Below are 25,244 nucleotides of genomic sequence, written 5' to 3' on the forward strand. Positions count from 1 at the left end.
ATAACTAAAGTATTCCCGCGACCCTGGCTACACACTGTTGTCACCTCTCTAGTCACCAGCCAACTAACTTGGCGTCATCACCTCGCCCCCAACACAAGATCAGTTACTTATGCCTACTCCTAAGCACTGACTAGCTGAACGATCACACCCATGTGGCCCACCTGTGAAGCTGTGCTGTGTGTTCAGAAAGATGTGAAGGATTAACCCTGTCTGCAGCATAAGCCTGTACACTCTCAGAGGATGCCTTAGTCTCTCCCATAACAATAGGTGTCGACCTAATGTGTGTCGACCTAGACACTGTATTCCGTTTGGTTTCTGCTACCCAGCTACCCAGCTGTGTACCTGTGGAAGTGAACGGCTGGTTGAGAGCACCAAAGATTGGGAATGGGTTTTCTGGATGAAGAAAGAAAAAGACTGTTGAACCTGTTTTCCCTATGGTGTACCACAGTGACCCCTGTTGGAGGAAACCAGTGCAGGGTAGACTGGTATCCCTCCGTGATGAGAGTTCAAGTAAGGGTAAGATTTAGAGGTAGATAAGGTATAGAGCATGTATATTGAAGTGTGGTTTTGGGGCGGTAGTGTGTGCATAGCACTGGGGATAATTTAGAGTATTCAATGAGATTGGGCAAGGTAGAAGAACTTGTTGTGAGGGAGGGTGGCACAGAGTTATGTACTGTGTTAGACGTTACCCAATAACTGGCTGGTGATGATGCCGTGCAGTGGGGCCCTTACACTACAGTACCCTGTATTCCTAGTTGGTCTCCCATCCAAGTACTAACAGAGCCCAACATTGTATTGCTTCCAAGATTGAACGGGATCGGCCATAACCAATGTGGTATGACTGTAGGCAGATGTTCTCCCTACACACACGAATGGGGAAAATGCCATGCCAGGTATGAGGAAACTGTACTGTTCGCCTGGAATGGTCAGAACCCTCTGCACAGTGAGTTTGCAGTGAAGCAATATGCTGGTAAGGGGATTTTACAAGGTGAAACTCTACTAGCCTACAGTCCAAATAATAATGCAATAGATATGCAATGTGGAATGCAAGTAGGGAGTCCTAAAGGAGCAGTGTCCTTTAATATCGCATTTGTAAAGAGCAATGAATGCAATCCCCATAAGTGCTACTTAGTAATATGTGTGGCTAACAAAGAGAAATTCCAGTGTAATCACATGGAAATATGCAAATTGGAAAAAATACATGGTCTTACCAGGACGTGGGCTATGGGACGGTCCACATGTGGACTAGATACAGGCTGGACGCGCGTTTCGCCAGTTGTAAGCTTGATCACCAGGTCACAATGTCGACATCTGAAATACTGACTTGTGAAATGCCGACATTCTGCATAGATCTGCAACCAAGGGTTAGGCTGTGGTAGAAGAAAATTAGGGTTAGGCGCTAGGGTTGTGGGATAGGACTAGTTATACTTACAGTCGGTAGCAGTGCAGGATCCTCCAGAAGTCATCCTGCCTTCACCCTGGACCTGGAAGACACTGATGGAGTTGCTGTATTTGCCTTACCAGATAGGTCACCACTAGACCATCAGGGACGTTTTGTCTACATTCTAATCATGTCAACATTTCATCACTGTCGACATCATGTTTGTCAATATGATGAATGTTGAATAAAAATGCCAAACTATATAGATAGATTTTATTGCAAACCCTGACAACATATTAATTTGCTTAACCACTTGCCTGGCATGATAGCATCAGATGCGACCAGTCAGACAGTGTGTGAAGCGGCAGGGAAGAGAAACTTGCCTCTGCTGCTGCTTTCAGAGGGACCGGAAGGTCCCCCTGCCTCCCTGCACCCTCTCCACAGTGTTGCCATGCTGCCGATCACTGCTGATAGGTCAGTACGGCTGGACCCCCCACCTGTGGCTGCAGACAATAGCAGCCGCCGGGGTAGTGTAGTAACCCCCCCTATGTACCTGGTGGCTGTCCCGGATGTCAAAATGAAAGTCGCGATGGTCTCAATATTCCCGATGTTTCAGATGGTGCCAACCGATGTTCCAATGTTTGAAAACAAAATTATTATTTTTTTTACAAACATAAAAAAAAAAATATATATATATTTTTTTTTACTAAAATCATTTTGGATAAGGTTATATACACGTTTTACACCTAATTCACTCATTTAACAAAACAAAAAAACAAAACCCTGACAATTTCTGACCGCTTTTTGAAAAAAAAATAATAATCATCAGTTAAGTGGTTAATAGAGCATTTTGTCATTGATTTTAATGTCTGAAAAAGTGGAAATTTATATGGCAATTTGGAACAGAAATAAATTACAAACCTGTACTTATTATAATTATACTGTATCTCCAAGTGACAATAAATTATTAAAACAGCACATGAAAACAATATACAGTAATATAATAAGTAAATCTAATACTGGCAGGTGGACTTTTTTTTTTTTTTTAAAGTGAATTGGTTTCTATAAATGCTCTATTGGTTACTTTCTATAACCTCAGAGAAAAGCAGAACCGAGGAGCAAATATTCCAGAGCAGGGTCTACAAATTGATGACAAAACATTACAGGGAGCCTAGGATTAATTTCTGAAGTTAGGGAAAACTGAAACTGATGTTGCAGCATTCAGGCCAATCTGGAATGACTGCGGGCAGGTACTTATGGTGGCCTATTTAAGAGTTGGATGGATCATTAGATCTACAAACAAAAGGTCTACAGTCATTAAGGTCAACAAATCATGGTCGACATGCATAAGGTCGACAGAGTAAAAAAGTCAGAGTAAAAAAGTCAATAGGGTAATTAGTAGTGATGTGCAACGGAAATTTTTCGGGTTTTGTGTTTTGGTTTTGGATTCGGTTCCGCGGCCATGTTTTCGATTCGGACGCATTTTGGCAAAACCTCCCTGAAAAGTTTTTGTCGGATTCGGGTGTGTTTTGGATTTGGGTGTTTTTTTACAAAAAACCCTCAAAAACAGCTTAAATCATAGAATTTGGGGGTCATTTTGATCCCATAGTTTTATTAACCTCAATAACCATAATTTCCACTAATTTACAGTCTATTCTGAACACCTCACAATATTATTTTTAGTCCTAAAATTTGCACCGAGGTCGCTGGATGACTAAGCTAAGCGACACAAGTGGCCGACACAAACACTTGGCCCATCTAGGAGTGGCACTGCAGTGTCAGACAGGATGGCAGATTTAAAAAATAGTCCCCAAACAGCACATGATGGAAAGAAAAAAAGAGGTGCACCAAGGTCGCTGGATGGCTAAGCTAAGCGACCCAAGTGGCCGACACAAACACCTGGCCCATCTAGGAGTGGCACTGCAGTGTCAGACAGGATGGCACTTCAAAAAATAGTCCCCAAACAGCACATGATGCAAAGAAAAAAAGAGGTGCACCAAGGTCGCTGGATGGCTAAGCTAAGCGACCCAAGTGGCCGACACAAACACCTGGCCCATCTAGGAGTGGCACTGCGGTGGCACTTCAAAAAATAGTCCCCAAACAGCACATGATGCAAAGATAAATTAAAGAAAAAAGAGGTGCAAGATGGAATTGTCCTTGGGCCCTCCCACCCACCCTTATGTTGTATAAACAGGACATGCAACCTTTAACAAACCCATCATTTCAGCGACAGGGTCTGCGACACGACTGTGACTGAAATGACTGGTTGGTTTGGGCCCCCACCAAAAAAGAAGCAATCAATCTCTCCTTGCACAAACTGGCTCTACAGAGGCAAGATGTCCACCTCCTCCTCATCCTCCAATTCCTCACCCCTTTCACTGTGTACATTCCCCTCCTCACAGATTATTAATTCGTCCCCACTGGAATCCACCATCTCAGGTCCCTGTGTACTTTCTGGAGGCAATTGCTGGTGAATGTCTCCACGGAGGAATTGATTATAATTCATTTTGATGAACATCATCTTCTCCACATTTTCTGGAAGTAACCTCGTACGCCGATTGCTGACAAGGTGAGCGGCTGCACTAAACACTCTTTCGGAGTACACACTGGAGGGGGGGAAACTTAGGTAAAATAAAGGCAGTTTCTGCAAGGGCCTCCAAATTGCCTCTTTTTCCTGCCAGTATACGTACGGACTGTCTGACATGCCTACTTGGATGCTGTCACTCATATAATCCTCCACCATTCTTTCAATGGTGACAGAATCATATGCAGTGACAGTAGACGACATGTCAGTAATCGTTGGCAGGTCCTTCAGTCCGGACCAGATGTCAGCACTCACTCCAGACTGCCCTGCATCACCGCCAGCGGGTGGGCTCGGAATTCTTAGCCTTTTCCTCGCAGCCCCAATTGCGGGAGAATGTGAAGGAGGAGCTGTTGACGGGTCACATTCCGCTTGACTTGACAATTTTCTCACCAGCAGGTCTTTGAACCTCTGCAGACTTGTGTCTGCCGGAAAGAGAGATACAACGTAGGTTTTAAATCTAGGATCGAGCACGGTGGCCAAAATGTAGTGCTCTGATTTCAACAGATTGACCACCCGTGAATCCTGGTTAAGCGAATTAAGGGCTCCATCCACAAGTCCCACATGCCTAGCGGAATCGCTCTGTTTTAGCTCCTCCTTCAATCTCTCCAGCTTCTTCTGAAAAAGCCTGATGAGGGGAATGACCTGACTCAGGCTGGCAGTGTCTGAACTGACTTCACGTGTGGCAAGTTCAAAGGGTTGCAGAACCTTGCACAACGTTGAAATCATTCTCCACTGCGCTTGAGTCAGGTGCATTCCCCCTCCTTTGCCTATATCGTAGGTAGATGTATAGGCTTGAATGGCCTTTTGCTGCTCCTCCATCCTCTGAAGCATATAGAGGGTTGAATTCCACCTCGTTACCACCTCTTGCTTCAGATGATGGCGGGGCAGGTTCAGGAGTGTTTACTGGTGCTCCAGTCTTCGGCACGCGGTGGCTGAATGCCGAAAGTGGCCCGCAATTCTTCGGGCCACCGACAGCATCTCTTGCACGCCCCTGTCGTTTTTTAAATAATTCTGCACCACCAAATTCAATGTATGTGCAAAACATGGGACGTGCTGGACTTTGCCCACATGTAATGCACGCACAATATTGGTGGCGTTGTCCGATGTCACAAATCCCCAGGAGAGTCCAATTGGGGTAAGCCATTCTGCAATGATGTTCCTCAGTTTCCGTAAGAGGTTGTCAGCTGTATGCCTCTTATGGAAAGCGGTGACACAAAACGTAGCCTGCCTAGGAACGAGTTGGCGTTTGTGATATGCTGCTACTGGTGCCGCCGCTGCTGTTCTTGCTGCGGGAGGCAATACATCTACCCAGTGGGCTGTCACAGTCATATAGTCCTGAGTCTGCCCTGCTCCACTTGTCCACATGTCCGTGGTTAAGTGGACATTGGGTTCAACTGCATTTTTTAGGACACTGGTGACTCTTTTTCTGACGTCTGTGTACATTCTCGGTATCGCCTGCCTAGAGAAATGGAACCTAGATGGTATTTGGTACCGGGGACACAGTACCTCAATCAATTCTCTAGTACCCTGTGAATTAACGGTGGATACCGGAAACACGTTTAACACCACCCAGGCTGCCAAGGCCTGAGTTATCCGCTTTGCAGCAGGATGACTGCTGTGATATTTCATCTTCCTCGCAAAGGACTGTTGGACAGTCACTTGTTTACTAGAAGTAGTACAAGTGGTCTTCCGACTTCCCCTCTGGGATGATGATCGACTCCCAGCAGCAACAACAGCAGCGCCAGCAGCAGTAGGCGTTACACTCAAGGATGCACCGGAGGAATCCCAGGCAGGAGAGGACTCGTCAGACTTGACAGTGACATGGCCTGCAGGACTATTGGCTTTCCAGTCTAAGGAGGAAATTGACACTGAGGGAGTTGGTGGTCTGGTTTGCAGGAGCTTGGTTACAAGAGGAAGGGATTTAGTTGTCAGTGGACTGCTTCCGCTGTCACCCAAAGTTTTTGAACTTGTCAATGACTTCTGATGAATGCACTCCAGGTGACGTATAAGGGAGGATGTTCCTAGGTGGTTAACGTCCTTACCCCTACTTATTACAGTTTGACAAAGGCAACACACGGCTTGACACCAGTTGTCCGCATTTCTGTTAAAATAATTCCACACCGACGAGGTGATTTTTTTTGTAATTTGACCAGGCATGTCAATGGCCATATTCGTCCCACGGACAACAGGTGTCTCCCCGGGTGCCTGACTTAAACAAACCACCTCACCATCAGAATCCTCCTTGTCAATTTCCTCCTCAGCGCTAGCAACACCCATATCCTCATCCTGGTGTACTTCAACAGTGACATCTTCAATTTGACTAACAGGAACTGGACTGCGGGTGCTCCTTGCAGCACTTGCAGGGGGCGTGTAAATGGTGGAAGGCGCCACCTCTTCCCGTCCAGTGTTGGGAAGGTCAGGCATCGCAACCGACACAATTGGACTCTCCTTGGGGATTTGTGATTTAGAAGAACGTACAGTTCTTTGCTGTGCTTTTGCCAGCTTAAGTCTTTTCATTTTTCTAGCGGGAGGATGAGTGCTTCCATCCTCATGTGAAGCTGAACCACTAGCCATGAACATAGGACAGGGCCTCAGCCATTCCTTGCCACTCAGTGTCGTAAATGGCATATTGGCAAGTTTACGCTTCTCATCAGACGCTTTTAATTTTAATTTTTGGTCATTTTACTGAATTTTACATGCTCTCTACTATGACATTGGGCATCGGCCTTGGCAGATGACGTTGATGGCATTTCATCGTCTCGGCCAAGATTAGTGGCAGCAGCTTCAGCACGAGGTGGAAGTGGATCTTGATCTTTCCCTATTTTACCCTCCACATTTTTGTTCTCCATTTTTTAATGTGTGGGATTATATGCCAGTAATATATATCAATAGCAATGGCCTACTGTACCGTACTGCTATATATATATACTGGTGGTCAGCAAAATTCTGCATTATCCTCCTACTATATATACTGCGCACAACTAAAATGCACCACAGGTATGAATGGATAGTATACTTGACGACACAGAGGTAGGTAGAGCAGTGGCCTACTGTACCGTACTGCTATATATTATATATTGGTGGTCAGCAAAATTCTGCACTGTCCTCCTACTATATATACTGCGCACAACTAAAATGCACCACAGGTATGGATGGATAGTATACTTGACGACACAGAGGTAGGTAGAGCAGTGGCCTACTGTACCGTACTGCTATATATTATATACTGGTGGTCAGCAAAATTCTGCACTGTCCTCCTACTATATATACTGCGCAAAACTAAAATGCACCAAAGGTATAGATGGATAGTATACTTGACGACACAGAGGTAGGTAGAGCAGTGGACTACTGTACCGTACTGCTATATATTATATACTGGTGGTCAGCAAAATTCTGCACTGTCCTCCTACTATATATAGTGCGCACAACTAAAATGCACCACAGGTATGGATGGATAGTATACTTGACGACACAGAGGTAGGTAGAGCAGTGGCCTACTGTACCGTACTGCTATATATTATATACTGGTGGTCAGCAAAATTCTGCACTGTCCTCCTACTATATATACTGTGCACAACTAAAATGCACCACAGGTATGGATGGATAGTATACTTAACGACACAGAGGTAGGTAGAGCAGTGGACTACTGTACCGTACTGCTATATATTATATACTGGTGGTCAGCAAAATTCTGCACTGTCCTCCTACTATATATAGTGCGCACAACTAAAATGCACCACAGGTATGGATGGATAGTATACTTGACAACACAGAGGTAGGTAGAGCAGTGGACTACTGTACCGTACTGCTATATATTATATACTGGTGGTCAGCAAAATTCTGCATTGTCCTCCTACTATATGTACTGCGCACAACTAAAATGCACCACAGGTATGGATGGATAGTATACTTGATGAGACAGAGGTAGGTAGAGCAGTGGACTACTGTACCTTACTGCTATATGTTATATACTGGTGGTCAGCAAAATTCTGCACTGTCCTCCTACTATATATACTGTGCACAACTAAAATGCACCACAGGTATGGATGGATAGTATACTTGACGACACAGAGGTAGGTAGAGCAGTGGCCTACTGTACCGTACTGCTATATATTATATACTGGTGGTCAGCTAAATTTTGCACTGTCCTCCTACTATATAAACTGCGCACAACTAAAATGCACCACAGGTATGGATGGATAGTATACTTGACGACACAGAGGTAGGTAGAGCAGTGGCCTACTGTACCATACTGCTATATATTATATACTGGAGGTCAGCAAAATTCTGCACTATCCTCCTACTATATATAGTGCGCACAACTAAAATGCACCACAGGTATGGATGGATAGTATACTTGACGACACAGAGGTAGGTAGAGCAGTGGCCTACTGTACCGTACTGCTATATATTATATACTGGTGGTCAGTAAAATTCTGCACTGTCCTCCTACTATTTATACTGCGCACAACTAAAATGCTCCACAGGTATGGATGGATAGTCTACTTGACGACACAGAGGTAGGTAGAGCAGTGGACTACTGTACCGTACTGCTAGATATGCTGGTGGTCAGCAAAATTCTGCACTGTCCTACTATATACTAGAGATGAGCGCCTGAAATTTTTCGGGTTTTGTGTTTTGGTTTTGGGTTCGGTTCCGCGGCCGTGTTTTGGGTTCGAACGCGTTTTGGCAAAACCTCACCGAATTATTTTTGTCGGATTCGGGTGTGTTTTGGATTCGGGTGTTTTTTTCCAAAAACACTAAAAAACAGCTTAAATCATAGAATTTGGGGGTCATTTTGATCCCAAAGTATTATTAACCTCAAAAACCATAATTTACACTCATTTTCAGTCTATTCTGAATACCTCACACCTCACAATATTATTTTTAGTCCTAAAATTTGCACCGAGGTCGCTGTGTGAGTAAGATAAGCGACCCTAGTGGCCGACACAAACACCGGGCCCATCTAGGAGTGGCACTGCAGTGTCACGCAGGATGTCCCTTCCAAAAAACCCTCCCCAAACAGCACATGACGCAAAGAAAAAAAGAGGCGCAATGAGGTAGCTGTGTGAGTAAGATTAGCGACCCTAGTGGCCGACACAAACACCGGGCCCATCTAGGAGTGGCATTTTTGTTCTCCATATTTTAATAGGCACAACTAAAAGGCACCTCAGGTAAACAATGGAGATGGATGGATTGGATACTAGTATACAATTATGGACGGGCTGCCGAGTGCCGACACAGAGGTAGCCACAGCCGTGAACTACCGCACTGTACTGTGTCTGCTGCTAATATATAGACTGGTTGATAAAGAGATAGTATACTCGTAACTAGTATGTATGTATAAAGAAAGAAAAAAAAAACCACGGTTAGGTGGTATATACAATTATGGACGGGCTGCCGAGTGCCGACACAGAGGTAGCCACAGCCGTGAACTACCGCACTGTACTGTGTCTGCTGCTAATATATAGACTGGTTGATAAAGAGATAGTATACTCGTAACTAGTATGTATGTATAAAGAAAGAAAAAAAAACCACGGTTAGGTCACTGGTATATACAATTATGGACGGGCTGCCGAGTGCCGACACAGAGGTAGCCACAGCCGTGAACTACCGCACTGTACACTGGTTGATAAAGAGATAGTAGTATACTCGTAACAACTAGTATGACTGACTATGACGGTATAAAGAATGAAAAAAAACCCACGGTTAGGTGGTATATATTATAATACAATTATGGATGGACGGACTGCCTGCCGAGTGCCGACACAGAGGTAGCCACAGCCGTGAACTACCGCACTGTACACTGGTTGATAAAGAGATAGTAGTATACTCGTAACAACTAGTATGACTGACTATGACGGTATAAAGAATGAAAAAAAAACCACGGTTAGGTGGTATATATTATAATACAATTATGGATGGACGGACTGCCTGCCGACTGCCGACACAGAGGTAGCCACAGCCGTGAACTACCGCACTGTACACTGGTTGATAAAGAGATAGTAGTATACTCGTAACAACTAGTATGACACTATGACGGTATAAAGAATGAAAAAAAAACCACGGTTAGGTGGTATATATTATAATACAATTATGGATGGACGGACTGCCTGCCGACTGCCGACACAGAGGTAGCCACAGCCGTGAACTACCGCACTGTACACTGGTTGATAAAGAGATAGTAGTATACTCGTAACAACTAGTATGACACTATGACGGTATAAAGAATGAAAAAAAAACCACGGTTAGGTGGTATATATTATAATAATACAATTATGGATGGACGGACTGCCTGCCGACTGCCGACACAGAGGTAGCCACAGCCGTGAACTACCGCACTGTACACTGGTTGATAAAGAGATAGTAGTATACTCGTAACAACTAGTATGACTATGACGACGGTATAAAGAAAGAAAAAAAAATACCACGGTTAGGTGGTATATAATTATACAATTATGGATGGACGGACTGCCTGCCGAGTGCCGACTGCCGACACAGAGGTAGCCACAGCCGTGAACTACCGCACTGTACTGTGTCTGCTGCTAATATAGACTGGTTGATAAAGAGATAGTATACAACAATATACTACTATACTGGTGGTCAGGCACTGGTCACCACTAGTCACACTGGCAGTGGCACTCCTGCAGCAAAAGTGTGCACTGTTTAATTTTAAATTAATATAATATTATGTACTCCTGGCTCCTGCTATAACAACCTGCAGTGCTCCCCAGTCTCCCCCACAATTATTATAAGCTTTTATACATTGATGTGCAGCACACTGGGCTGAGCTGAGTGCACACAGACTGAGTCACACTGTGTGACTGCTGTGTATCGTTTTTTTCAGGCAGAGAACGGATATAGCAGAGAACGGATATATTAAATAAAAGTTAACTTAACAACAACTGCACTGGTCACTGTGGTAAACTCTGTCTGCACAATCTCTCTCTCTCTCTCTCTCTTCTAATCTATTCTAATGGAGAGGACGCCAGCCACGTCCTCTCCCTATCAATCTCAATGCACGTGTGAAAATGGCGGCGACGCGCGGCTCCTTATATAGAATCCGAGTCTCGCGAGAATCCGACAGCGTCATGATGACGTTCGGGCGCGCTCGGGTTAACCGAGCAAGGCGGGAAGATCCGAGTCGCTCGGACCCGTGAAAAAAAAAGTGAAGTTCGTGCGGGTTCGGATTCAAAGAAACCGAACCCGCTCATCTCTACTATATACTACAATGCAGCACAAATATGGAGCGTTTTTCAGGCAGAGAACGTAGATATTTTCAGCACACTGAGCACAGATATTTGCAAGTACACTGAGCACAGATATTTGCAGCACACTGAGCACAGAAACTGAGAGAACGCTGCACGTCCTCTCCCTATCATCTCCAATGCACGGCTCCTTACATAGAATACAAATCTCGCGAGAATCCGACAGCGGGATGATGACGTTCGTGCGCGCTCGGGTTAACCGAGCAAGGCGGGAGGATCCGAGTCTGCCTCGGAACCGTGGAAAATGGGTGAAGTTCGGGGGGGGGTTCGGATTCCGAGGAACCGAACCCGCTCATCACTAGTAATTAGGTCGACATAAAAAGGTAGACAGTAGTTAAGGTCAACATGGTCAAAAGGTCGACACATGAAAAGGTTGACATGACAAAAGATCGATACAAAAAGGTTGACATGTCATTTTACTTTTTTTAGTGTGTTGATTTTGCCATCAAAGCACATGGAACCCCAATTGGTGCACCGCGTCCCCTCGTGTAGCTCGCTTCGCTTGTCATGCTTCAGGCAGGTTACTAGTCCCAATTGTAGTCCAAGTGTATGGTGAAGTTTGAAAAAGTTGATTAAAATGCTAAAGAAACCAAAAGCTGTGTCAACCATATGTGTGTCGACCATTTTAACCTGTTGACCGTTTGTACCTGTCTATCATAAGCACTGTCGACCTTTTACATGTCGACCTATTGGCCATGTCGACCTTTTGACCATGTCAACTAATGCATGTTGACCATTTGTGGTCAACCTAATGACTGTCCACCTTTTCATGGTCGACCTATAGTCTGGGTACCGGTTGGAAAGAGGAGCTTAGGTTTCTCGTCAAAGATTTAACTTATTTTCTCTTACGTCCTAGAGGATGCTGGGGACTCCGTAAGGACCGGGGGTATAGACGGGCTCCGCAGGAGACATGGGCACTATAAAGAACTTTTAGTATGGGTGTGCACTGGCTCCTCCCTCTATTCCCCTCCTCCAGACCTCAGTTAGATCTTGTGCCCAGAGGAGATAGGGTGCATTACAGAGGAGCTCTCCTGAGTTTCTCTGTTTAAAGAATTTTGTTAGGTTTTTTATTTTCAGGGAGCACTGCTGGCAACAGGCTCCCTGCATCGTGGGACTGAGGAGAGAGAAGCAGACCTACTTAAATGATAGGCTCTGCTTCTTAGGCTACTGGACACCATTAGCTCCAGAGGGAGTCGGAACGCAGGTCTCACCCTGCAGTTCGTCCCGGAGCTGCGCCGCCGTCCTCCTCGCAGAGCCGGAAGATAGAAGCCGGGTGAGTATTAGAAGACTTCAAGACGGCAGAAGACTTCAGATCTTCACTGAGGTAAGCGCGCAGCGGTAACGCTGCGCGCCATTGCTCCCACACAACACACACAGAGCAGGCACAGATGGGTGCAGAGCGCAGGGGGGGGGGCGCCCTGCCCTGGGCAGCAATAAACCTCAAGGCTGGCATATTAGAGTATATTAGGCTGCGGAGGCAGTAAATAGATAAACCCCCGCCATTTTTTGCAAATTGAAGCGGGACCGAAGCCCGCCGCTGGAGGGGGCGGAGCTTGATCCCTCAGCACTAACCAGCGCCATTTTCTCCACAGAAGCTGCAGAGACGCTGGCTCTCCGGACTCTCCCCTGCTGAACAGATAAGAGGGCTGAAAAAGAGGAGGGGGGCACAATTATTGGCGCAGTGAGTGGGGAAGTTATTATTATAACATAAAAGCGCTACCTGGGTTTATTCTAGAGATGAGCGCCTGAAATTTTTCGGGTTTTGTGTTTTGGTTTTGGGTTCGGTTCCGCGGCCGTGTTTTGGGTTCGACCGCGTTTTGGCAAAACCTCACCAAATTTTTTTTGTCGGATTCGGGTGTGTTTTGGATTCGGGTGTTTTTTTAAAAAAACACTAAAAAACAGCTTAAATCATAGAATTTGGGGGCCATTTTGATCCCATATTATTATTAACCACAAAAACCATAATTTCCACTCATTTTCAGTCTATTCTGAATACCTCACACCTCACAATATTATTTTTAGTCCTAAAATTTGCACCAAGGTCGCTGGATGACTAAGCTAAGCGACACTAGTGGCCGACACAAACACCTGGCCCATCTAGGAGTGGCACTGCAGTGTCACGCAGGATGTCCCTTCCAAAAAACCCTCCCCAATCAGCACATGACGCAAAGAAAAAAAGAGGCGCAATGAGGTAGCTGACTGTGTGAGTAAGATAAGCGACCCTAGTGGCCGACACAAACACCGGGCCCATTTAGGAGTGGCACTGCAGTGTCACGCAGGATGTCCCTTCCAAAAAACCCTCCCCAATCAGCACATGACGCAAAGAAAAAAAGAGGCGCAATGAGGTAGCTGACTGTGTGAGTAAGATTAGCGACCCTAGTGGCCGACACAAACACCGGGCCCATTTAGGAGTGGCACTGCAGTGTCACGCAGGATGTCCCTTCCAAAAAACCCTCCCCAATCAGCACATGACGCAAAGAAAAAAAGAGGCGCAATGAGGTAGCTGACTGTGTGAGTAAGATTAGCGACCCTAGTGGCCGACACAAACACCGGGCCCATTTAGGAGTGGCACTGCAGTGTCACGCAGGATGTCCCTTCCAAAAAACCCTCCCCAATCAGCACATGACGCAAAGAAAAAAAGAGGCGCAATGAGGTAGCTGACTGTGTGAGTAAGATTAGCGACCCTAGTGGCCGACACAAACACCGGGCCCATTTAGGAGTGGCACTGCAGTGTCACGCAGGATGTCCCTTCCAAAAAACCCTCCCCAATCAGCACATGACGCAAAGAAAAAAAGAGGCGCAATGAGGTAGCTGACTGTGTGAGTAAGATTAGCGACCCTAGTGGCCGACACAAACACCGGGCCCATTTAGGAGTGGCACTGCAGTGTCACGCAGGATGTCCCTTCCAAAAAACCCTCCCCAATCAGCACATGACGCAAAGAAAAAAAGAGGCGCAATGAGGTAGCTGACTGTGTGAGTAAGATTAGCGACCCTAGTGGCCGACACAAACACCGGGCCCATTTAGGAGTGGCACTGCAGTGTCACGCAGGATGTCCCTTCCAAAAAACCCTCCCCAATCAGCACATGACGCAAAGAAAAAATGAGGCGCAATGAGGTAGCTGACTGTGTGAGTAAGATTAGCGACCCTAGTGGCCGACACAAACACCGGGCCCATTTAGGAGTGGCACTGCAGTGTCACGCAGGATGTCCCTTCCAAAAAACCCTCCCCAAACAGCACATGACGCAAAGAAAAATAAAAGAAAAAAGAGGTGCAAGATGGAATTGTCCTTGGGCCCTCCCACCCACCCTTATGTTGTATAAACAAAACAGGACATGCACACTTTAACCAACCCATCATTTCAGTGACAGGGTCTGCCACACGACTGTGACTGATATGACGGGTTGGTTTGGACCCCCCCCAAAAAAGAAGCAATTAATCTCTCCTTGCACAAACTGGCTCTACAGAGGCAAGATGTCCACCTCATCATCACCCTCCGATATATCACCGTGTACATCCCCCTCCTCACAGATTATCAATTCGTCCCCACTGGAATCCACCATCTCAGCTCCCTGTGTACTTTGTGGAGGCAATTGCTGCTGGTCAATGTCTCCGCGGAGGAATTGATTATAATTCATTTTAATGAACATCATCTTCTCCACATTTTCTGGATGTAACCTCGTACGCCGATTGCTGACAAGGTGAGCGGCGGCACTAAACACTCTTTCGGAGTACACACTTGTGGGAGGGCAACTTAGGTAGAATAAAGCCAGTTTGTGCAATGGCCTCCAAATTGACTCTTTTTCCTGCCAGTATAAGTATGGACTGTGTGACGTGCCTACTTGGATGCGGTCACTCATATAATCCTCCACCATTCTTTCAATGGTGAGAGAATCATATGCAGTGACAGTAAACGACATGTCCGTAATCGTTGTCAGGTCCTTCAGTCCGGACCAGATGTCAGCATCAGCAGTCGCTCCAGACTGCCCTGCATCACCGCCAGCGGGTGGGCTCGGAATTCTGAGCCTTTTCCTCGCACCCCCAGTTGCGGGAGAATGTGAAGGAGGAGATGTTGACAGGTCGCGTTCCGCTTGACTTGACAATTTTCTCACCAGCAGGTCTTTCAACCCCAGCAGACTTGTGTCTGCCGGAAAGAGAGATCCAAGGTAGGCTTTAAATCTAGGATCGAGCACGGTGGCCAAAATGTAGTGCTCTGATTTCAACAGATTGACCACCCGTGAATCCTTGTTAAGCGAATTAAGGGCTCCATCCACAAGTCCCACATGCCTAGCGGAATCGCTCCGTGTTAGCTCCTCCTTCAATGTCTCCAGCTTCTTCTGCAAAAGCCTGATGAGGGGAATGACCTGACTCAGGCTGGCAGTGTCTGAACTGACTTCACGTGTGGCAAGTTCAAAGGGCATCAGAACCTTGCACAACGTTGAAATCATTCTCCACTGCGCTTGAGACAGGTGCATTCCACCTCCTATATCGTGCTCAATTGTATAGGCTTGAATGGCCTTTTGCTGCTCCTCCAACCTCTGAAGCATATAGAGGGTTGAATTCCACCTCGTTACCACTTCTTGCTTCAGATGATGGCAGGGCAGGTTCAGTAGTTTTTGGTGGTGCTCCAGTCTTCTGTACGTGGTGCCTGTACGCCGAAAGTGTCCCGCAATTTTTCTGGCCACCGACAGCATCTCTTGCACGCCCCTGTCGTTTTTTAAATAATTCTGCACCACCAAATTCAAGGTATGTGCAAAACATGGGACGTGCTGGAATTTGCCCATATTTAATGCACACACAATATTGCTGGCGTTGTCCGATGCCACAAATCCACAGGAGAGTCCAATTGGGGTAAGCCATTCCGCGATGATCTTCCTCAGTTGCCGTAAGAGGTTTTCAGCTGTGTGCGTATTCTGGAAACCGGTGATACAAAGCGTAGCCTGCCTAGGAAAGAGTTGGCGTTTGCGAGATGCTGCTACTGGTGCCGCCGCTGCTGTTCTTGCGGCGGGAGTCCATACATCTACCCAGTGGGCTGTCACAGTCATATAGTCCTGACCCTGCCCTGCTCCACTTGTCCACATGTCCGTGGTTAAGTGGACATTGGGTACAACTGCATTTTTTAGGACACTGGTGAGTCTTTTTCTGAGGTCCGTGTACATTCTCGGTATCGCCTGCCTAGAGAAGTGGAACCTAGATGGTATTTGGTAACGGGGGCACACTGCCTCAATAAATTGTCTAGTTCCCTGTGAACTAACGGCGGATACCGGACGCACGTCTAACACCAACATAGTTGTCAAGGCCTCTGTTATCCGCTTTGCAGCAGGATGACTGCTGTGATATTTCATCTTCCTCGCAAAGGACTGTTGAACAGTCAATTGCTTACTGGAAGTAGTACAAGTGGGCTTACGACTTCCCCTCTGGGATGACCATCGACTCCCAGCAGCAACAACAGCAGCGCCAGCAGCAGTAGGCGTTACACGCAAGGATGCATCGGAGGAATCCCAGGCAGGAGAGGACTCGTCAGAATTGCCAGTGACATTGCCTGCAGGACTATTGGCATTCCTGGGGAAGGAGGAAATTGACACTGAGGGAGTTGGTGGGGTGGTTTGCGTGAGCTTGGTTACAAGAGGAAGGGATTTACTGGTCAGTGGACTGCTTCCGCTGTCACCCAAAGTTTTTGAACTTGTCACTGACTTATTATGAATGCGCTGCAGGTGACGTATAAGGGAGGATGTTCCGAGGTGGTTAACGTCCTTACCCCTACTTATTACAGCTTGACAAAGGGAACACACGGCTTGACACCTGTTGTCCGCATTTCTGTTGAAATAGTTCCACACCGAAGAGCTGATTTTTTTGGTATTTTCACCAGGCATGTCAACGGCCATATTCCTCCCACGGACAACAGGTGTCTCCCCGGGTGCCTGACTTAAACAAACCACCTCACCATCAGAATCCTCCTGGTCAATTTCCTCCCCAGCGCCAGCAACACCCATATCCTCCTCATCCTGGTGTACTTCAACACTGACATCTTCAATCTGACTATCAGGAACTGGACTGCGGGTGCTCCTTCCAGCACTTGCAGGGGGCGTGCAAATGGTGGAAGGCGCATGCTCTTCACGTCCAGTGTTGGGAAGGTCAGGCATCGCAACCGACACAATTGGACTCTCCTTGTGGATTTGGGATTTCGAAGAACGCACAGTTCTTTGCGGTGCTACTGCTTTTGCCAGCTTGAGTCTTTTCATTTTTCTAGCGAGAGGCTGAGTGCCTCCATCCTCATGTGAAGCTGAACCACTAGCCATGAACATAGGCCAGGGCCTCAGCCGTTCCTTGCCACTCCGTGTGGTAAATGGCATATTGGCAAGTTTACGCTTCTCCTCCGACAATTTTATTTTAGGTTTTGGAGTCCTTTTTTTACTGATATTTGGTGTTTTGGATTTGACATGCTCTGTACTATGACATTGGGCATCGGCCTTGGCAGACGACGTTGCTGGCATTTCATCGTCTCGGCCATGACTAGTGGCAGCAGCTTCAGCACGAGGTGGAAGTGGATCTTGATCTTTCCCTAATTTTGGAACCTCAACATTTTTGTTCTCCATATTTTAATAGGCACAACTAAAAGGCACCTCAGGTAAACAATGGAGATGGATGGATACTAGTATACAATTATGGACGGACTGCCGAGTGCCGACACAGAGGTAGCTACAGCCGTGAACTACCGTACTGTGTCTGCTGCTAATATAGACTGGTTGATAAAGAGATGTCGTAGTATGTATGTATGAAGAAGAAAGAAAAAAAAACCACGGGTAGGTGGTATACAATTATGGACGGACTGCCGAGTGCCGACACAGAGGTAGCCACAGCCGTGAACTACCGTACTGTACTGTGTCTGCTGCTAATATAGACTGGTTGATAAAGAGATGTAGTAGTATGTATGTATGAAGAAGAAAGAAAAAAAAACCACGGGTAGGTGGTATACAATTATGGACGGACTGCCGAGTGCCGACACAGAGGTAGCCACAGCCGTGAACTACCGTACTGTACTGTCTGCTGCTAATATAGACTGGTTGATAAAGAGATGTCGTAGTATGTATGTATGAAGAAGAAAGAAAAAAAAAACACGGTTAGGTGGTATACAATTATGGACGGACTGCCGAGTGCCGACACAGAGGTAGCCACAGCCGTGAACTACCGTACTGTACTGTGTCTGCTGCTAATATAGACTGGTTGATAAAGAGATGTCGTAGTATGTATGTATAAAGAAGAAAGAAAAAAAAACCACGGTTAGGTGGTATACAATTGTGGACGGACTGCCGAGTGCCGACACAGAGGTAGCCACAGCCGTGAACTACCGTACTGTACTGTGTCTGCTGCTAATATAGACTGGTTGATAAAGAGATGTCGTAGTATGTATGTATAAAGAAGAAAGAAAAAAAAACCACGGTTAGGTGGTATACAATTATGGACGGACTGCCGAGTGCCGACACAGAGGTAGCCACAGCCGTGAACTACCGTACTGTACTGTGTCTGCTGCTAATATAGACTGGTTGATAAAGAGATGTAGTAGTATGTATGTATAAAGAAGAAAGAAAAAAAAACCACGGGTAGGCGGTATACAATTATGGATGGACTGCCGAGTGCCGACACAGAGGTAGCTACAGCCGTGAACTACCGTACTGTGTCTGCTGCGACTGGATGATAAATAATGATATAAAAAATATATATATATCACTACTGCAGCCGGACAGGTATATATATTATATAATGACGGACCTGCTGGACACTGTCTGTCAGCAGAATGAGTTTTTTATAGAATAAAAAAAAAACACCACACAAGTGAAGTCACACGACGAGTGTTTAACTTTTTCAGGCAATCACAATATAGTATACTACTAACTATACTGGTGGTCAGTGTGGTCAGGTCACTGGTCAGTCACACTGGCAGTGGCACTCCTGCAGCAAAAGTGTGCACTGTTTAATTTTAATATAATATGTACTCCTGGCTCCTGCTATAACCTATAACTGGCACTGCAGTGCTCCCCAGTCTCCCCCACAATTATAAGCTGTGTGAGCTGAGCACAGTCAGATATATAATATATACATAGATGATGCAGCACACTGGGCTGAGCAGTGCACACAGATATGGTATGTGACTGTCTTGTACTCCTGGCTCCTGCTATAACCTATAACTGGCACTGCAGTGCTCCCCAGTCTCCCCCACAATTATAAGCTGTGTGAGCTGAGCACAGTCAGATATATAATATATACATAGATGATGCAGGCATGCAGCACACTGGGCTGAGCAGTGCACACAGATATGGTATGTGACTGAGTCACTGTGTGTACCGTTTTTTTCAGGCAGAGAACGGATATATTAAATAAAACAACTGCACTGCTGGTGGTCACTGTGGTCAGTCACTAAACTCTGCACTCTCTTCTACAGTATCAGCCTCAGGTCAATCTCTCTCTCTCTCTCTCCTAATCTAAATGGAGAGGACGCCAGCCACGTCCTCTCCCTATCAATCTCAATGCACGTGTGAAAATGGCGGCGACGCGCGGCTCCTTATATAGAATCCGAGTCTCGCGAGAATCCGACAGCGTCATGATGACGTTCGGGCGCGCTCGGGTTAACCGAGCAAGGCGGGAAGATCCGAGTCGCTCGGACCCGTGAAAAAAAACATGAAGTTCGTGCGGGTTCGGATTCAGAGAAACCGAACCCGCTCATCTCTAGTTTATTCCAGTGTCAGTTCGGCGCTGGGTGTGTGCTGGCATAATCTGTCCCTGTCTCTCCAAAGGGCCTGGTTGGGGAATTGTCCCCTTATAGTTATATCCCGGTGTGTGTGGGGTGGCGGTACGTGCGTGTCGGCATGTTTGAAGCAGAAGGCTCGTCCAAGGAGGAGGTGGAGCAGATGAGTGGTGAATCCCCGTCGGTGGTGCCGATTCAAGAATGGATGGATATGTGGCATATGTTAAATGCAAGTGTAGCATCCTTACATAAGAGACTGGACAAAGCAGAGTCCAGGGAGACAACAGGGGGTCAATCCACGGATTGGACCGACTCACAGGACCCTTCGGGGTCTCAGAAACGTCCCTTGTCACAAATAGTAGATACGGATACCGACACGGACTCTGACTCCAGTGTCGACTATGATGAAGCAAGATTGCACCCTAGGGTGACAAAAAGTATTCCGTGTATGATTATTGCAATAAAGGATGTTTTGCATATCACTGATGAACCCTCTGTTCCCGACATGAGGGTACACATGTTTAAGGGAAAGAAGCAGGTAGTAACCTTTCCCCATCTCATGAACTTAACGAGTTATTTGAAAAAGCTTGGGAAACTCCAGATAAGAAACTGCAGATTCCCAAAAGGGATCTTATGGCATACCCTTTCCCTACGCAGGACAGGGTACGTTGGGAATCCTCTCCCACCGTGGACAAGGCTTTAACACGCCTGTCCAAGAAGGTGGCGCTGCCGTCTCCTGACACGGCGGCCCTCAAGGATCCTGCAGACCGCAGGCAGGAGACTACGTTAAAGTCTATGTATACACATACTGGTGCTTTGCTCAGACCGGCAATTGCGTCGGCATGGGTATGTAGCGCTGTTGCAGCTTGGACAGATACCCTGTCAGCTGACCTTGATACCCTAGATAGGGATACCATTTTGTTAACTTTAGCCCATATTAAGGACGCAGTCTTATATATGAGAGACGCACAAAGAGACATTGGATTGCTGGGTTCCAGAGCCAATGCCATGGCTATTTCTGCGAGACGAGCCTTATGGACCCGCCAATGGACGGGTGATGCGGACTCAAAAAAGCATATAGAGATTTTACCGTACAAGGGTGAAGTGTTGTTTGGGGAGGGGCACGCGGACCTGGTTTCCACAGCTACAGCGGGTAAATCTACCTTTTTACCTTTTGTTCCCCAACAGCAAAAGAAAACTCCACAGTATCAGATGCAGTCCTTTCGGTCGCATAAGTCCAAAAGAGGTCGGGGCTCCTCTTTCCTTGCCAGAGGTAAGGGTAGAGGAAAGAGAACGCCTGCTTCGGCTAGTTCCCAGGAGAAGAAGTCCTCCCCGGCTTCTACAAAATCCACCGCATGACGCTGGGGCTCCCCTACGGGAGTCCGCACCGGTGGGGGCACGCCTTCGACTTTTCAGCCAAGTCTGGGTTCGGTCAGACATGGATCCTTGGGCGATAGAAATTGTTTCCCGGGGCTACAAGCTGGAATTCGAGGAGGTGACCTCGCGCCGGTTTTTCAAGTCGGCCTTACCAGCTTCTTCCCCAGAGAGGGAAGTAGTGTTAACTGCAATTCAAACGCTGTGTCAACAGCAAGTGATTGTCAGGGTTCCCCTGGTCCAACAGGGAAAAGGATATTATTCGACCCTGTTTGTGGTCCCGAAGCCGGATGGTTCGGTCAGACCCATTTTAAATCTAAAATCCCTAAACCTGTACTTGAAAAGATTCAAATTCAAGATGGAATCGCTCCGAGCTGTAATATCCAGCCTGGAAGGGGGGGATTTTATGGTGTCGCTAGACATAAAGGATGCTTACCTTCATGTCCCCATATATCCCTCTCATCAGGAGTATCTGAGATTCGCTTTCCACGGCCCCGAGGATTTTTACCAAGGAGATGGCAGAAATGATGGTGATCCTGCGCAAGCAGGGAGCCACAATTATCCCATACTTGGACGATCTCCTGATAAAGGCGAGATCAAGAGATCAATTGCTGAAGAACGTATCGCTCTCCCTGAGAGTGCTCCAACAGCACGGTAGGATTCTCAATCTCCCAAAGTCGCAATTGGTTCCAACAACTCGACTATCGTTCCTAGGCATGATACTGGACACGGAACGAAAGAAGGTTTTTCTCCCGTTGGAAAAAGCCCAGGACCTCCAGAACATGGTCAGAGACCTTGCTTTAGCCAAAAAGAGTGTCAGTTCATCAATGCACTCGAGTTCTGGGAAAAATGGTGGCCTCCAACGAGGCCATTCCCTTTGTCAGGTTTCATGCGAGGACGTTTCAGTGGGACCTTCTGGACAAGTGGTCCGGGTCACATCTACAAATACATCAGAAAATAACACTGTCCCCCAGGGCCAGGGTGTCTCTCCTATGGTGGCTGCAAAGTCCTCACCTTCTAGGTTCGGCATTCAGTACTGGGTTCTCGTAACCACGGACGCGAGCTTCCGAGGATGGGGAGCAGTCACCCAAGGAAGGAATTTTCAGGGACTATGGTCAAGCCATGAGACTTGTCTACACATCAACGTGCTGAAATTAAGGGCCATATACAACGGCCTTCGACAAGCGGAGAGTCTTCTTCGCGACCTACCGGTTCTGATTCAATCAGACAATGTCACAGCCGTGGCTCATGTGAACCACCAAGGCGGGACAAGGAGCAGAGTCGCGATTGCGGAAGCCACCAGGATTCTTCGCTGGGCGGAAAATCACGTAAGCGCTCTGTCAGCTGTCATCATTCCAGGTGTGGACAACTGGGAAGCGGACTTCCTCAGCAGACACGATCTCCATCCAGGAGAGTGGGGACTTCATCAAGAAGTCTTTGCAGAGATAACGGGTCTCTGGGGAATTCCTCAAATAGACATGATGGCGTCACGCCTCAACAAGAAGCTTCGGAGGTATTGTGCCAGGTCCCAGGATCCTCAGGCAATAGCAGTAGACGCCCTGGTAACACCATGGGTGTTTCAGTCGGTCTATGTGTTTCCTCCTCTTCCTCTCATCGCAAAAGTTTTGAGGATCATAAGACAAAAAAAGAGTACAGACAATACTAATTGTTCCAGATTGGCCTCGAAGGGCCTGGTACTCAGATCTTCAGGACATGCTCACAGAAGATCCTTGCCCTCTTCCTCTCAGGGAGGACCTGTTGCAGCAGGGGCCCTGCGTGTTCCAAGACTTACCGCGGTAACGTTTGACGGCATGGCGGTTGAACGCCGGATCCCAGCTGGGAAAGGTATTCCGGGGGAGGTCATACCTACTCTAATAAAAGCTAGGAAGGAGGTGACGGCGAAACATTATCACTGTATCTGGAGGAAGTATGTCTCTTGGTGTGAAACCAAGAATGCTTCTACGGAAGATTTCCATCTGGGCCGTTTTCTCCACTTCCTACAGACAGGAGTGGATATGGGCCCGAAGTTAGGCTCCATTAAGGTACAGATTTCGGCCCTATCAGTATTCTTTCAGAAGGAATTGGCTTCTCTCCCAGAAGTCCAAACTTTTGTGAAGGGAGTGCTGCACATCCAGCCTCCTTTTGTGCCCCCAGTGGCACCATGGGATCTGAACGTGGTGTTACAGTTCCTTAAATCACACTGGTTTGAACCCCTTCAAACGGTTGAATTTAAATTTCTCACCTGGAAGGTGGTCATGTTATTAGCCTTGGCTTCGGCAAGGCTGGTGTCAGAATTGGCGGCCTTGTCTCACAAGAGCCCCTACTTGATTTTTCATGTGGATAGAGAAGAATTGAGGACTCGTCCTCAGTTTTTACCTAAGGTGGTGTCTTCATTTCATTTGAACCAACCTATCGTGGTGCCTGTAGCTACAAGTGACTTGGAAGACTCCAAGTTCCTGGATGTAGTCAGGGCATTAAAGATTTATGTAGCCAGGACGGCTAGGATTAGGAAAACAGAGGCTCTGTTTGTCCTGTATGCAGCCAACAAGATTGGCGCGCCTGCTTCGTAGCAGACTATTGCTCGCTGGATCTGTAATACGATTCAGCAGGCTTATTCTACGGCTGGATTGCCGTTACCAAATTCGGTAAAGGCCCATTCCACTGGGAAGGTGGGTTCTTCTTGGGCGGCTGCCCGAGGCGTCTCGGCTTTGCAGTTATGCCGAGCAGCTACTTGGTCGGGTTCAAACACTTTTGCAAAATTCTACCAATTTGATACCCTGGCTGATGAGGACCTCGCGTTTGCTCAATCGGTGCTACAGAGTCATCTGCACTCTCCCGCCCGGTTTGGAGCTTTGGTATAAACCCCATGGTCCTTACGGAGTCCCCAGCATCCTCTAGGACGTAAGAGAAAATAAGATTTTAAACCTACCGGTAAATCTTTTTCTCCTAGTCCGTAGAAAACTTCTTAGCAAATTTACTTGGCGCAGTCGCAGTGCGAACATTGCGCATGCGCAATTAGCGGAAAATCGCTGCGATGCGAAGAAAATTACCGAGCGAACAACTCGGAATGAGGGCCAAAGACCGATTCCCACTGTAACATAACCCTTATGTAAGCAACAACTATATACAAGTCTTGCAGATTTAGTCCGCACTGGGACGGGCGCCCAGCATCCTCTACGGACTAGGAGAAAAAGATTTACTGGTAGGTTTAAAATCTTATGTTCTCCTGCCCCCTTTTTTAGCTGTTTCTGTGACACTGCATGTGTTTTTGTTTGTTTTGTCTGGTACTTTTTGGGGCAGTAAATCACAGCAAGTGGAGATCAGTAGCTATTTTGCATATTTTGTTGCGTGCACATATGTGATTTTGTCAGTAAGAAGATTACTGGTACCACTTGCAATCCTATGGCTGGTTCTAATCTGATATTTGTAGGGTCAGGCACTCGTTGACAACCATGTTGCACAGGGGTGAGTGATGATGCCGGAATGCGGTTACCACAGGCCTGTGCAGACCCCGACACAGGGGGCGTTGTTACGGACTTCCCCCCTCCGCCCCATTATGGTCTACTCTCCCCCTCCCCGTCCAGGACATAGACTGCTCACCTGGGCAGCTCAGGTGAGCAGTCTTATGTCCCAGAGCAAGGGGTAAAGAAGGTAGTCCAATACCCAGCGGAGGGGGGAGTCCGGAGCGGCACCCCCGTGTCGGCGTCTGCGCATGCCTATGCGATTACCATACCGATGGTCAGGATCCCGGCGCATGCGATACTGGTGCCGGAATCCTGACACACGACTGAATACCGTCGCCGGAGTCCCGAAAGTCTACAGAACATGAATGTCGGAATCCCGACTGTTAGGATACTGATCGTCAGCACAGCGGCCCGGGTAACGACTACGCCGGG

The 25,244-nt window shown here is 47.1% G+C and overlaps 1 protein-coding gene and 1 pseudogene across 4 annotated transcripts in view; one reads left to right on the plus strand and one right to left on the minus strand.

Annotated features, from left to right (window-relative positions):
* RAD51AP2 (RAD51 associated protein 2) overlaps positions 1-25,244 on the plus strand; it is a 286,503-nt gene that overhangs the window by 28,602 nt on the left and 232,657 nt on the right. The window lies entirely within an intron of this gene.
* LOC134913024 (5S ribosomal RNA) lies at positions 731-849 on the minus strand (annotated as a pseudogene).

Source organism: Pseudophryne corroboree, chromosome 4, assembly GCF_028390025.1.
Source record: "Pseudophryne corroboree isolate aPseCor3 chromosome 4, aPseCor3.hap2, whole genome shotgun sequence".
NCBI lineage: Eukaryota > Metazoa > Chordata > Amphibia > Anura > Myobatrachidae > Pseudophryne > Pseudophryne corroboree.